At 40.7% G+C, this 9,011-nt stretch overlaps 1 protein-coding gene across 1 annotated transcript in view; it reads right to left on the bottom strand.

Annotated features, from left to right (window-relative positions):
- LOC106882987 (palmitoyltransferase ZDHHC20-B) overlaps positions 1–9,011 on the bottom strand; it is a 402,487-nt gene that overhangs the window by 165,670 nt on the left and 227,806 nt on the right. The gene's annotated exons all lie outside the window — the stretch shown is intronic.

Genomic DNA, 9,011 nt, shown 5'->3' with positions numbered 1-9,011 from the left:
CCACCACCACCACCACCACCTAACAACTACGTCACTGTTAACTACCACCATTATTATTATTATCAACATCACAACCAGCTTCATCGTTGCAATCACCAGCTTCACCATCCATACGTGGCCTCAGCATCAACGTCACAATCACAAATATCACCACCGCCATCACTGTTAGCAACCACCAATAGAACAATTACCACAACCATTGCCACCACTATCACCACGAAACCAAGGTATTGGTCGCTTTCCAATAGGTTTATAGTTGAGTATGTGGCAGTGGAGACATCTGGCGTTCTTGACTCCCGGACCATATCCCTGCTCACCGCAATCGGGGCGGAGATGTCTGTCAGTAAGTACGAGCCCAGTGAGTCAGAGTGTTTGTTCCAGCATATCTCTCTCGTCATCCTCCAGGGCAACGTCTTTTCCATTTTGTCTGCTGGGACCATATGGCGGTCTGAATTATAAGATAACAACCACAACAACAAAAGCTACAAAGTTTGGGTCATCTGGGATGCCTGATGCTGTGACACTATCTTAACGAAATCATAAAAGCATGACCTAGATTCCACAGGCTTCCCTTCCCAGCTCGAGCCAGCGGAGTTACACCGAGAGGACGGTATGACAATTTTTCCGTTCTGTGGCGGTAGGATCCTCATCTGGGTTGCCACATGCTGTAACACCTACTTCAGCGGCAACTTGCAGTGTTTAGCTACCAGTCCAGGCTCCGCTGCTCGTTAGGTTGAGAAAAACAAACTGTCATGGTATAGGTCGCTCTCCGACAGGTTTATGGTCGAGCCTGTGGCAGTGGAGACGTCTGGCGTTCTCAGCCGAGAACGGGCCGCTATCGAGGCGGAAATGGTTGTTCGCCATCCTCGAGAGAAACGCCTTCTCCGTTTCGCCTGCTGGGACAATATGGTAATAATACACAAGAAGATGCTACTAGCTATTAAAAATCCCAATGAAATAAAGATAAAATAATCGTTAACCTTCTGAAGGGAAAATCGTTTCTGAAAGCTCGTCTTGTGATTGCATTTTAGCATCCTCCATAAAGCCTAACATCGCAGATAATGTTTCAGTAGCTTTTTGTAACGTTAATAATGTTTGAAGTGTTATATATTGTTGATTTTGTTTGATGTGTTATTGAGTATCATTATTAATGTTTTATGTATAGCTGATTGTGTTTGATATTTTGTTGTTGATGCAGTTATTATCATTCTTGTATATAGTGTTAGTTTTGTTTTTAAGTCGAATGATTTCTTTTCGTTTACGTGCCCGTTTCTTATTTGTTTTTAAGTTGAACGTTATTTATTATTGTAAACAATATTTCATGCATAATAAAGACCAGGAGAACATAAAATACATAATTACTCGTACTTACTGGCAATTTCAATGACATCATTCTGTTGATCTTCGATTCTGCTATATATTTTCAGAGATTATGCAATTCTCTTCTAGAATCCATCTTCTAGAAACCATCTTCTCATTCCATCCGGTATTGTACTTTTCATATAACTTAGATTCGAGGTGGTAGTGGTGGCGATGATTGTGGTAATTGTGGTATTGATGATACCGTGGCAGTTTGCCTGACGAGCAACGGAGCCTGGACTGGTAGCTGAACACAGCAAGTTGCCACTGGAGAAGATGTCACAGTATGTGGCATCCCAGATGAGGGGTCTACCGCTACGAAACGGGAAAATTGTTGTCTTGTAATTCTCATTGGTCCCAGTAAGCAAAATAGAAATGGTGTTGTCCCGGTTGATGGCAAGAGAGATACGCTGAAACAGCTATTCTGACTCACGGGGCTCGATAGCAGCGAGGAGGGATATCGTCCGAGGGCCAAGAACGCCAGAGGTCTCCCCTACCACAGGCTTGGCCATAAACCTGTCAGAGAGCGGCTGATATCTTGACAGTTTGCTTTTCTCACTCCGATAAGCAACGGGGCTTGGGATTGTAACTGAACATGGCAAGCTGCCGCTGAAGAAGGTGGATGCAATCACTAAACGAGTGTCAGAAACGATTTTCCCTTCAGAAGATTAATCATTAACGGACACAAATTCGTAAAACTTTTCTGATAATTCAAAAAGCTAAAAATAGTTTCGATGTGTTATATAAGGTACTTAAACCAGAATTCCAAGCAATGGACCACCTTTGGGTACATCATCATCCCATTAAATATGTTTATGAGGAGAAACATATTGAAAACCATCAATATATGTCAGAGTGACAAAGAAGCGGGGAAGTATCAGGTGGTCGTGAGATGTGCTAAAAATAACAGTTAATCGCCATAAATCACACAATTTTTCTTTATAATCGTATGAATTCTCGTGTGTTGAACACAAATTTACAAAAATTTTCCAAAAATTCAAAAAAATGAAACAATTACGATATGAGGTGCTTAAACTAGAACTCCGCCGAAACTTATACAGGGTAACCGACTGCTTACAGGAGCCAACGGGAGAGAGTTTATGTGGTATCTGGACTTATTATAAACAGCAGCATAACTTCCCTAAAATCACGTCCCATTGTTTCATAGAAAAGGACATTCTAACTAGCCCCTGGCTCTCTGTACATAGGCAGAAGACGAAATAGTTTCGATGGAGTGTATTTGATTTTACTCAGTGAGAGCAAACTTTGGGGCTGCATAACAAGAATGGACTAAAAGTAAAGGATGGTGCCAAACAACACACACACACACACACACACACACACACACACACCGACAGACAGACAGACAGGCACACACACATACACACACGCACGCACACGCACACACACACACACACATACACACCAAATTATGTTTTTTCCTTTAAATCAACTGTAACGAATGAAACACAAAAAACTAAGGAAACGACAATTAAAAAATAACAAGTCACAACAAAAACAAAAAAATTCCTCTAGATCTGTTAATACATATCAAAACCCAGTCCCAATAAAATATATATCAATAACCAATCGTAACAAAACAATAGAGGATTACATTACATGTCAATAAATATTGACAAAATAAGAAATATATTTCAAGAAAGATGAGTGGCTCTATAGCAGTGCCGAAAGTGAACGGGAATGACTCTGACTGGTTTCTCATCAACAGCGGGCTCAGACAGGGCTGTGTGGCCGCTCCCGACCTCTTCAACTGTGTCATCGTTCATCTGATGACCAAGGTCTGTGAGCGAGTCCCAGGCGTTACCTTCGGGAATTACCACCTTCCCGACCTGGAGTATGCGGAAGATACCACGCTATTCAGCAACTCTGTTGACCAGCTCAGGAACGCACTAACCTTATACTGAGAAAATTCAGCAAAGTTTGGCCTTCAGGTGTGTTGGGCGTAGACCAAGGTGGTGCAAATCGGAAATGGCTGGGATCTCTCTCCACATTGGCCCTCACGTCCTGGAGTTTCTCAGCTCCTTCACCAATCTGTGCTCAACAGTCCCCAACTATAGAAACATGACTCCGGATATCAACCTCTTGCACTACTTCTCTATCTCACAGAAGACAAAGCTATGCATCTTCGACGCAACAGCCATCTCCATTCTCCTCCGTGGAACAGAAATGCGGCCCTCCTCGAAGACCCTGGCAAAGAGGATCGACGACTTCAATAACAAAACTCTGAGAACCATCGAGAACGCCATAACTTTTCCAGTAAAGAACTACGTGCGCGTACGGATCATCCTGCAGCCTCCCATCTCATAGCTATCCATCGCATGCGCTGGTTCGGAGATGCCCTCTGACTCCTGCTAGATCATGTTACCAGGGCTTTATTTTCATTTGACGCATCAGGTGTGAGATGGAAGAGGTCTCGTGGCAGGCCCCGCACCAAATGGCTGGACGTAATTAAGGAAGATCTCCAGAGGCGGTCTCCATCTCACCTTGGAGGACACAGAAAGACTGGCACGGGACTACCAATGATAGAGAGCACTGATGGACGTGGTCGACTCTACGCATGACAACGTCTCTGGCGCCTCTAACTTGGGATGATCTTAGCCCTTTCAAGCAAGAGCGTGAAACAAATAAAAAAAGAAAAACAAACCAACGTAAAAAGATGAGTGGAGAGCAAGAAAAAATGTAAGGGAAAAGAAACGATAAAAAATATGAAAGTGACCACAACAAAACGATTTAACGTGGATCAACGGAGATATTGTCCAATTTTGACACAATAATAAGCAAATGTGTCCTTTCAGAAACAATATTTCCAATGAAATAACTCAAAACATCAAATAATTTGTTTTATTTCAATGAGCATGGCAACAAGCTATACTGCACTAATAACCATGAAATATACTCATATTGGCTTTTTGGTGCAAAATGCACTCCTGTTTATTTCGCTTGCGTGGAGTTAAATCCCCGCTACCTTCAGCGCCAGAATCACCAGATCACATGATTTCGACCTTGTTTGGTCTTGTCAATGATGGACAATCGACTGCTAGAGCCAGCAGCGACTCATCTTCTCGCCAGTGATATATAGATTGACAGCGCCAAAATAGGTGCTAGTGCCGCGATGAGCCAGTTAGCTTGTTAAACACGCACACACACACACACGCACGCACACACACACACACGCACACGCACACGCACACTCTCACACACACACACACACACACACACACACACACACACACACACACATTAGTAATAGAGACAGTATTAATATAGACAGGAGAAATATTAAAATAATCGATAAAAAATCAAAAAATAAAAATATGCTGGTTCAGACAATTAGAAAAACGCGGACGATCCTTCAACAAATTTTTATTTCAAACAAGCAGTTATTGAAAATTGCTTAATCAAAATAAGAACCTAAACATAATATGGGTTGTTTGGCACCACACCTACCATTCTTGGACATCGGTAGTATTGTTTATAAACAATACTAAAACAGGTTACCAAACTACGCCACGTAAAAACGGAGAACTTTAATAAAGCAAGTTAAAGAGATGATTATACAAAATATCTTTACTCCAAGAATTACGAGACTTTTTACAGGGGACTCTTTATATTCCCACTTCATATTTGTTGTCTAATCTTAACTTCATTAATAAACTGTGGAAAGAACGCAATAATTGTGCCAATTGCATGGCCATGTGGTAAAACATTTGCTTCCCAACCACATGGGTTTAGTCCCATAACGTGATACCTTGGGCAAGTGTCTTTTACTATAGCCTTGACAACTGGCGTTGGCATGTTTTACATCCCCGTAACTTAACGGTTCCGCAAAAGAGATAGATAGAATAAGTACCAAGCTTTAAAAATATATAAAAAGTACTGGCTTGATTATTCGACTAACAATTCTTCAAGGCGGTGCCCCAACATGGTCCGCAGTCAAATGACTGAAACAAGTAAAAGATAAAAGATAAAAGATAAACTCTTCTATATGGATGGCTTGAAATTATTTATTTATATTTTCCAAGTTGAAAAACCAACTAAAAATTGCCGGTGACTTGAACCAATACGTAATAATGAATATTTGGCGGGTGAATGTGTCGAAGTAGCTATAAGAGATAAAGACATGTTCATGCTCTCCAGCCATGCAAAAACAATCGTCATGGTCGAGTTCACGGTGCCCTGGGAGGACAGACTCAATGTTTCCCAATGGGTAAAGAAATCTAGATATCAGGACTTAGCTTACGAGACCATTGACAAAGGCTGGTATGCAGCCTCATTCCTCATTTCATCATCATCATCAGTACTCTATTTCCTGCTGATGATAGGTTTGGAACCCAGACAACTGAAGAATTCTGGTGCATTGCAAATATTGGCTTTACTTAGAACTGAACGCATACTGCATAAAGTACTGTCTGTCAATTTACATCACAATAATGGATACTGTGCGGCGTCTTCTCTCAAATTTTACAACAAATTTATAATTTCCTTATGTTTTCTAAAACATTCTCTAGAGCAACACTCTGTGCAAAACCAAATATATGCACCCTAGTCACAACACCAGCATGAACTTCTAACTTGTCTCTTGAGTTCTCTGGGTGAGACTTGGAGTCAACTTGTACAAATACAAAGCAACAGTCAAACATATATATTTTTTATAAGCTCAAGCCTATTCCCCATTTTTTAGGAGGGGGTAACCACTACACGACACACACCAGGTATTCCATTCATTTCCCATTTCAAAGAGGTGTGTCCCGTTTTATGCTCAGAACAAGGCATAGAACGCAACCCCCAATATCGGCAGCGGGCCTGGCAGCATATACAGGTTTACTCCCGCCGCATCATGCTGGTTTCGGTACCCCTTTGACCAACATCAAATTCATTCATCCGTCCATAATCAATCTCCAAGCTTTAAATGGTATTAACTTCATTAATAAGCAGTAGAAAGAACGCAACAATGGTGCCAATTGTTTTTGCTGCGTGGACGCATGCATGGCTGTGCCGCATACGAAACCTTTGCCCATATCGCGAACGAATTCCTTAGACTTCCCCAAAACCACTACAAGATGTGGCGACACGGTGAGGTAGTGAAAGTGCTACATTGGAAACTTTCCAAAAAGTGGGAGCTAGAGAGAGGCAAGGCCTGGTATGAGCACAAACTGCAGATATCGGCGGAGTAGGAGACCTGAAAAATCCTCTGGGATTTCCCATTCCAAACAAATCAGGTGCTTGAGCATAATAGACCGGACCTAGTGGTGTGGATCATGTGAACCACATGTCCTATATAATTGATATTGCATGCCATTTGACCCACGAATATCCTAGAAGGAAAGCTAAACAATAGACATATACAACTCTCTTAAGTACGAAATAACCTGGCTATGGAAAATAACGACTGTGAAAATAGTGTCAATCACTGTTGAGTCCTTGGGGACAGTATCAGAAGGCATCAAGAGGAATATAAAGAAAATTGGAATAGAGTGCCCAGTAGAACTTTTATAAAAGCTTTGCTTCCTTGGCACAGACAGAATAATCAGGAAAGTATTAGACAGTTGAAAAGAACAGATAGTATGATACCGTAGGATGCAGGTAGCCAGCCAATTACGCATGAAAGATTCCGGGAGTTCAAACAAGATCTGAGTTAAAAATGACAATAATAATTATTGTTACAGTAATAATAATCTAAGCTAAAACTGGAATTACGAAATATTTGAGAAAATGATGGCAGGGAAAGCCCTTACACAGCAAATACTTGAATAAGATGAACAGAAGAGAAATAGACAAAGAACAACCCCAGCACTGAACTCGGAACAGAAAGTGAAGGCATTTTTAACTGTAACGCAAGATTAACGCCATCCTAACAGAAACAATCAGAAACACAGAATGAAGTAAAATAAAATAAGTGATTGCAGAATAGGAGGTGATTGGAAAGAAATAATAGATTATGCTGTTTTTGGCAGTCCAGTCTTGGCTAAAAAAGAATATCATAACAGAGACGTGAATATCATGAGACAATCTCATCAGCTCGCAGCGTACACTGTCTGGTCTCTGCGACAGAGGAGGAGGTAACCACTCCGAAATGTCCGCATCTCACAGCCTGGATAGGGGGCGCTGCGAGCTGATTTTGGCGTATTTACACCATTTGTCAACAGCGAGAAATTTTATGGGTAACAACCTTGTTAAAAGGAATATGTAGACAGATATGACATAGTATACATTGCAGGGTGTATCAGAACTACAAAAGGGCAGCAGAAAAAAAAAGATTGTGTTGGCATATCCCAGAAAAGGTCCCCGAAAATGATTAAAACAACCATACTCTGGGATATGCCAATATACACATTTACAGAAACCAAGGCCAGATATTGTTTTCAGCGACCGCGAAGAAAAATAAATATCTTCTAATCAACATATAGGTCCCACCAGAAGATAATGAATTAACTTTTTAATTTAAAATTGATATTTACGAAATGTTTATACTTCAATCCTATTAGTATATATGTGTGTATCTTCGAGCATACATTTTGTATTTGTGCATGCGTACACGAGAAAGAAAGCTGTTTGTGTTTGTGACAGTCTTTCATTCAGAAACTACAAAATGAACATACACAGAAACGAACATTTATCTATTTTGTATAGAAACCGGTCTGTAGACGTCAAGCTTGCAAAGGAAGTTGATGACCTCTCTGTTCGAAGGTTTATGGACGCAGATTTGTGCGTCATATAGCTAGCTAGAGGCGATTGTTTCTCGGAGCTAATCAACAGCAGCATTCGTCATATTTCTCTGGACTGCCACGTTAGTTTAGTAATAAATATTAATATGTATAATATTTATTTTGCGAAAAAGCATTGAATTCTACATCAAACCATGCCTGCTCAATTTTAACAACGAAAATGAACAACGATAGAAAACTGGAAGGGAGTATTAAAGGCAGAATTTGTTCCACTCTATCTTTCTCCATCAGTGGAGACATAAGTATGTGGTAAGAAGCTTGCTTTCCAGCAACAAGGTTCCTGGTTCAGTCTCAGTGCATGGCATCTTGGGCAAGTATCTTCTACTAGAGCCTTGGGCCGACCAAAGATTTGCAAGTAGATTTGGTAGATGGAAACTGAAAGAAACCCGCCGTACACACACACAAACACACACACACACGCACACATACACACACACATATAATATGTGTGTGTGAGTGTGAGTGTGCGGCTTTGTATCTGTGTTTGTCCCCCACCATTGCTTTACAAGTAGTGTTGGTGTGTTTTCATCCCCGTAACCTAGCGGTTCGGAAAAATAGACCGATAGAATAATTACTATGAGGCTGAAAAAGAAAATAAGTATTGGGTCGATTCGTTCGACTAAAATTTCTCAAATCGGTGCTCCAGAATTGCCGCAGTCAAATAACTGAAACAACAATTATTACTCTCTTACTTTTTTACTTTTTTTAATCATTTGACTGCGGAACCGCTATGTTACGGGGACGTAAACACCCCAACATCGGTTGTCAAGCGACGGTGGGGAGACAAATACACACACACATACACGCACATATATATATATATCTATATATATCCATATATACATACACACACACACACACACACACATATATATATATCTATATATCCATATACACACACACACA

The sequence above is a fragment of the Octopus bimaculoides genome, chromosome 16 (genome assembly GCF_001194135.2).
Source record: "Octopus bimaculoides isolate UCB-OBI-ISO-001 chromosome 16, ASM119413v2, whole genome shotgun sequence".
Taxonomy (NCBI): Eukaryota; Metazoa; Mollusca; class Cephalopoda; order Octopoda; family Octopodidae; genus Octopus; species Octopus bimaculoides.
Note: the sequence above shows the minus strand (reverse complement) of the source record. Positions and strands in the feature narration are given on the sequence as shown.